We start from the raw sequence: 7500 nt of genomic DNA, 5'->3' as shown, positions 1-7500 counted from the left end.
GCTTTTTATAAAATCTTAACATTTGAAATAATCCTGTTTCATTTGTATACAGAATGTAGACAAAATTAAGCCCAAATCTAGTAAGTCATCATGCTCATCCTCCTGCCCAACAAGTTAAATAGATAAAAAAAATTCAAAGAAATATAGAGAAATGGGAAGATCAAAGTGACAGCTTTTAAGTGCAAATAGAAACAAACATCAGTTAGGAAAATAAACATGTACATTGAAGATATCTCTAAGTCCTAAAGTAAATTCTTAAAAATTCATACTCATTTCTTTACAGATAGTACCAAATCATCAAAATCTCATAACAAAATAAAATTTTATTTAAAAAATAAACTGTTTTTTTAACTAAAAAGATAGATGCATGTCCAAGCTACACAAGTGTGAAAAGAAAGATTTGTTCAATTTTCTAATAGTGGTCAGTTCATCACTATTTAGAAGGACTTCTAGCTGGGTTCTACAGAATAAGTGACAGGGCTTAAACATGCTGAACTGAGACTAAAATTCAAATCATAGAAGTAAAAAAGTAATCACTGAATATGCTTCAATTAAGGGAATTCACTTAGTTCTCAGACTTGGAGAGAAAACAACTCCTGTAAGACACATAGAAATCATGTTGTATAAAAAGGACCTATATTTACAAAAAAATATTTATATCAGCTCTTTTTGTAGTGACAAAGAACTGGAAATTGAGGGGATGCCCATCAATTAGAGAATGGCTGAAAAATACGTGGTATATAATTGTAATGGAATTCTGTTGTGCTATAAGAAATGATGAGTAGGATGCTTTCAGAAAAAAAAACCTGGAAAACTTATATAAACTGATGGCAAAGTGAAGTGAGCAGAACCAGGTGATCACTGTATACAGTAACAGCAATATTGTAACCATGATCAACTGTGAATGACTTAGCTATTCAGCAATTCAATGATCTAAGATAATCCTGAAATACTTATGATGAAAAATGTTATCTGCCTCCAGAGAAAAACTGATAAAATCTAAATGCAGATTGAAGCACACTTTTTTTAAACTTTATTTCTCTTGGGGGCAGGGAGGGGGGGAGACTTGATCTGTGTTTTCTTTTACAACATGACTAATATGGAAATATGTTTTGCATGATTCTACATGTATTACCTATATCAAATTGCTTGCCTTCACTGAAAGCAGAGAAGATGCAGAAAAAGAAAGCATTTTGAACTCAAAATTTTAGAAAACAACAGTTAAAAACTGTTTTTACATGTAATTAAAAAAATAAAATATTTGGGTTAAAAAAAAAAGAAATCATGCTGTAATGCAAAAGGGCCTTTGATTGCCAAGTGGTTATTCAGTCATTTTTCAGTTGTGTCCAACTCTGTGACTCCATTTGCGATTTTCTTGGCAAAGATACTGGAGTGGTTTGCCATTTCCATGTCCAGTTCATTTTTTACAAATGAGGAAATGGAGGCAAACAGGATTAAGAGACTTGCCCAGGGTCACACAACTAACAAATGTCTTGAGACCAGATTTGAACTCAGGAAGACTCATCTTCCTGACTTCAAGCCCAGCACTCTATTCACTGCACCACTTAGCTGCCCCAAGAGTGATCTCCAAATGAAAGTTCTCCATCTCTCTACTGACTTTCATGCTCTAGTGACTAATGGTACTAGCTATGGAAGCTACAGGAAGACACTACGCCAGTAGATGAAATCTCCCTTTCTCCCTACTCCAGATACCATTTCTTACTGTATGCTGTCCTTTATTATTGGTTGCTTTCCTCCTGTTTTGCTTTTCAGAAGTTATTTTCTTGATAAGTTGTTTATTTGCTGGCTACCTCATTCTTTCAATCTTTCTACCTAACTTGAAGTTCATTTTAGGATGTCTTTCAGCATCTAGGACACAAAGTTGAAAACTAAAACTCTTCTAGTAAAACCAGAGCACTAGATTCCCATACATAATTGTGTGTAGGAGTGTCTGTAGTGTCTGTGTGTGTGTGAAATAACGGCTTTCATGACAATTTTTTAAAAATCTGAATATGAATCTGGTATGCATAAATGCATTAATATACAATATGATATGACATGATATTACATTATAATATATATGACATTATAATGTATGATATGATATATATCCACAAGCTAAAAAATTATTCAATGTGGTTACTAACACAAGTAGAATTTGAGAATTAAGATCAAGGGGAAGAAATAACTTTAAATTAGATAATGTCAATGCATCAAAGGTATAGAAAAAGGATTTGCTGCTATTAGAATGAACTCCTTATTAAGGGCTACAATTTTAGTTATGGAGCTTCCATGTTTCCAGATTTCCTTTCTGTATATATACGTGATAGTTTCTCTTTTGCCTGAATTTAAGTTGCCCCATTTGTATCCATTTAGCCTCTAAGCCTTGAAAAAGCAGTTTCTTTTCTATCTCTACAAATTTGTCTGGTATGTGTTTAACACCCAGCTCTGGGGGAGCAGGTGGAATGGATGCATGACACACTTTTAAGTTTAATTTTTATTATCTACAATATTGTCATCACTCTTTTAAATCTAAAGACACAAAACAATAAATCAATCCTTGATTTGTAGCATTTGTCAATTTCTTAGAGGGAAATGCTTACAATGAAAATTTAATGATTGACTCTCAGGAGTCAGTTGGATCTGGCTCCAGAACACCTATAATTATATCTTTCTTGCTTAAGAAAAAGCCCTTTCTCTATCATTCCTCTTCCCACCTTTCTTTTCCTGCTGTTTCTAAATTTCGAAATTCTGGGCACTACTCAAATATTCTATTCCTCTTTGCAAAAAATTTATTCCATCTGTGTTTTAATATTATGTTAAACATATAATCATGAAAGAGAAATTCATGCCACTTGTCCACTAAATAGTTGTGCTTTTGCCAGTTTGTGACAATCATAGAATGATCCATTACTAATCCTAAAATGAGAAATATTTTGTTCTTGAACATAGTGGTTCTCCAAATTCAGATTACATAGATGTAAATATATGAGAAAATATGTGTGTATGTGTGTATGCATATATATGCATATATGTATATATGTATGTGTGCATGTGTGGAGAGAGAAAGAGTTTAGCCCTAGAAGGGAAAAGTGTAGGTAATAAAATGTCCACTTTTTATTATTATCATACACTTTTAAGATATTCAGTGCTGCCACCTGCTGTAAATAGTGAAGATCACCTTGAGAATATAAAGCAAACTTGACAATGGCCACAGCATATGCTACAGTTTGACATTTAGAGAGCATGAAGAAAATGAAATGCCTTATTCCAAACATTCAGCTCATTTCAACTGCGTTGTTTATCTCACTCTGTGGTTGAAACATCTAAAAATATTGCAAACTATTTGATGAGTGATTTTTAAAGCAATGGTCAACTTTTAACAGCAATTTTATCTATATACATATATATAACACAACGATAATGTGATAATAATAATGCCTTATCTATTTCTCTTTTACATAATTTATATTAATGTTATTTTTCATAACATACATGTTATGATATGTATAACAAAAAATTAGTGCACACAAAATTGTAAATCTATTATGTACAACTTATTATTCTTTTTCAATATGTAATAAAATTATCGTGAAAATTTCTCTTTTTTTCTTTCTCTTTTTTCTTCTTCCCTGGAGATGGATTCCCTTAGACAAAATAGGTACACACATACATTTGTGTATGTATATATGTATGTGTACATTTATATGTAAAGTTATTCCATATGTACTTCTATTTATCATTTCTGTCTCTGGATACAGATGGCATCTTTCTTCCTATGTCCTTCATAGTTCATTTGGACATTTGTAATAAAACAATTTATAGTCATATTAAAAATGCTCTAAGTCATTACTGATTAGAGAAATGCAAATTAAAATGACCTTTAGATATCATTTTACACCTACGAGATTGGCTAACATGATTGTAGGGGAAAGCAATAAATGTTGGAGGGATGTGGAAAAATTGTGACACTACTTCATTGTTGATGGAATTGTGAAATGATCCAATCATTTTGTAAAGCAATCTGGAATTACACTCAAAGAGTTATAAAGCTGCCTATTCCTTTTGACCCAGCAATAACACTACTAGGTATATTTCCAAATATGATTAATGCCTTATCTATTTGAAAAATTTGTTATATCTAAATAACTTTTTTGATCTTATTTGTATGAGTAGTCCCTCCACAGACATATCTTCAATATTCCTTTTAGAGCTAAGAAGATTCTGTGGCTGACATGCATCATCCAATGGTCCACTTAATGATGATCCTTCCCAGACTCAATGAGGTAAATCCTAAAACTGCAAAGATATAATCCACCCCTCTGTCCTTATTTAGTGGGGGAAGTATCTTTTGCATAGATTGTCAAACACACATTTTGAATTGAAAAGAGGAATGTCAATGTGACTATGATAATCCTTGTGGGGATATAATTTAGTAACTGCCTCTACAGATGCTGCAACCATAGCTATTAAAGACACAGTAAATAAAGTTGTCATCATTAAATTCCTTGGCACGATCAACTTTCTCAACATCTGAAATAGACCTGGTTCTATTCGTGGAAATGACATTAAGAAGATGCATTACTATTTGCTTTGTCCAAAAGAATCGCTTGGCCTTTTGCAAAGGACTTACAGATAAAACTTCCATTACATGTGTAATCTGCATCATTAGTTTATGAGCTCCTTCATAAAAGGTTCTGTCTTACTCTTCTTTTTGTATCAACAGCACTTAGTATATTACTTTTCTCTTAATAAGTACTTAATAGGTCAACTATTTAGCACAGTGGATAGAATGTAGAGCCTGGAGTAAGGAAGATTCATCTTTCTGAGTTCAAATCTGGCCTCAGACACTTACTAGCTATGTGACCCTGGGCAAGTCACTTAACTCTGTTTGTCACAGTTTCTTCATCTGTAAAATGATCTAGAAAAGGAAATGGCAAACAACTTCAATATCTTTGTCAAGAAAAACCCATAAATGAGTTCATACAGAGTCAGACACGACTAAACAACAATAAACACTTAGTACCTTTTTTTAGTTATTAATCCATAAATCTCCCTAATTCAATCGTAGAGACTACTACCAGTTGGCAGGCAAATTCTATACTGGGGATCAGAAACACAAGCAAGATTGATTATGTCAGATTTAATACCTGAGATTTAATTTTTTAAAAAGTAAAGAAAAATAGAGCTAGGAGAGGAGAGAAATCATTGGAGTGCACCATGGGGGGCGTTAGAATATGGGGATATTAGAATTAGAAAATTGTGCTGGGGGGGGGGGGGCAGAGCCAAGATGGCAGAGTAGAAGCATGACCTTCCCGCAGCTCTGGCTTCCACCCTCCCCAATCCATGTAAAAAGGGGACTCTAAACAAACTTTGGAGCTGCTGAACCCACAAAATGACACAGAGAAGCTAACCTCCCACCAAGGACAGTATCCACAAGAGCACTCTGGGAGCCGAGCCCGGCCCCACGCCGAGGCTTTAGCCCCAGGGTGGGCCTGACCAGCCGCTGGCCAGAGGGACTCTAGAACAGCAGCAGCTGTGGCCGTTTCCAGATTTGTCAACACATAGACACAAAGGACAAAGTGAGAAGTCAGTACAGTCTGGACTTTGGGACCAGTAAGTTGGGAGTGCGTGGCTTTTACCCCCAGAGCGAAAAGCTGCTCAGATGCCAGCACAGCCAGCCAGTGCCACGTGGTGGCTTCAGCTCTTGGCCTGCAGAGTGTAGGGGGACCAAGCACCAGTCTGAGGGGTAATCGCTCTTGCTTTAACCTGCTTGGATCTGGATTGCAGACTAGGGTGGAGGTTCTGGGGTGTGTGCCCAGCTTGCCAGAGCATGTGGAGACCTCAGAGAGGGCACCCATCTAATACCTCCAGCAGCGGAGAAAACCCCAGCGTTTGGGACGAAAGCTCCCCTGTCTGGTGGCAGGGTCCTACTGTGGCAAAAAGCCCATAAGTCAAGTAATTGAGTGGCAAAATGAGCAGGCAAAGGAAACAAAGCAGACAGAAGATTCCAACGTTACACTCCTATTTTGGGGACAAAAAGGAGCAAAGCATGGAACAGGAGGAAAGCAGTGAAGTCAGAACTCCTGCACCAAAAGCTTCAAAGGAAAATACAAGCTGGTTACAGGCCATAGAGGACCTTAAGAAAGATTTTGAAAACCAAATAAGAGAAGTGGAGGAAAACTTGGGAAGAGAAATGAAAACAATGCAAGAAAACTATGAAATGAGAGTCAACAGCCTGATTGAGGAAAATAATACCTTAAAAAACAGACTGACTTAAATGGCAAAGGAGGCCCAAAAAGGCGATGAGGAGAAGAATGCCTTAAAAAGCCGAATTTGCCTGATGGATAAAGAATCTCAAAAACTCAATGAGGAGAATCATTGCTTCAGAATTAGATTGGAGCAAATGGAAGCTAATGACTTTATGAGAAATCAAGATGCTGTTAATCAGATCCAAACAAATAAAAGAATAGAAGGCAATGTGAAATATCTCATGGGAAAAACCACTGACCTGGAAAATTGATCCAGGAGAGATAATTTAAAAATTATTGGACTGCCTGAAAGCCATGACCAAAGTAAGAACCTAGAAATCATTCTCCAGAAAGTTCTCAAAGAAAACTGCCATGATGTTTTAGTACCAGAGGGCAAAATAGAGGTTGAAAGAATCCACCGATCACCTCCTGAAAAAGATCCCACAAAGAAAACTCCTAGGAATATTATAGACAGGTTTCAGAATTCCCAGATTAAGGAGAGAATATTACAAGCAGCCAGGAAGAAACAATTTGAATATTGTGGAAACACAATCAGGATAACCCAGGATCTGGCAGCTTCTACACTGAGGGATCGAAGGGCCTGGAATGTGATATTCTGGAGGTCAAGGGAGCTGGGATTAAAACCAAGAGTCACCTACCCAGCAAAACTGAGTATCATGTTTCAGGGGAAAATGTGGTCATTCAGTGGAATAGAGGACTTTCAAGCATTCTTGCTGAAAAAAACAGAGTTGAATAGAAAATTTGACATTTAGATACAAGAAGCAAGAGAAGCATGAGAAGGTAAACTGGGAAAAGAAATCATAAGGAAGTTATCAAAGTTGAACTTTTAACATTCCTACACAATGGAGGGGAAGAATAGGAAGGCAAAAGGGAATGGGTCAACCTTATTCCCATTGAATTTGGCTTGAGTAGGAAATGAAATACACACTAAACAGGGTATCTCACCCTCCAGGAGAGTAGGGGGGAAGGGGATGATGGAAGGGAGGGAAGCCTGGCGGGGAGGGAAGTTGGGAGCACCCACTTTTGAAAAGGGATGGGATCAAAGTATAGCATAGAACAAGTGGGAGGTGGGATAGGAGGGAGGGAAATATAGTCAGTCTTTTACACTATATCTACTATGTTATTGTTTTGCATTAGCCACACATGTACAACCTATACTGAACTGCTTATCTTCCCAGTAAGTTGGGAGACAAGGGAGGAAGGGAATGAATCTGGAATTCAAAGTTTT

This window comes from Petaurus breviceps, unplaced genomic scaffold, assembly GCF_028583685.1.
Source record: "Petaurus breviceps papuanus isolate PSGF00001 unplaced genomic scaffold, PetGlider_PUasm1.0 214, whole genome shotgun sequence".
Lineage (NCBI taxonomy): Eukaryota > Metazoa > Chordata > Mammalia > Diprotodontia > Petauridae > Petaurus > Petaurus breviceps.
Note: the sequence above shows the minus strand (reverse complement) of the source record.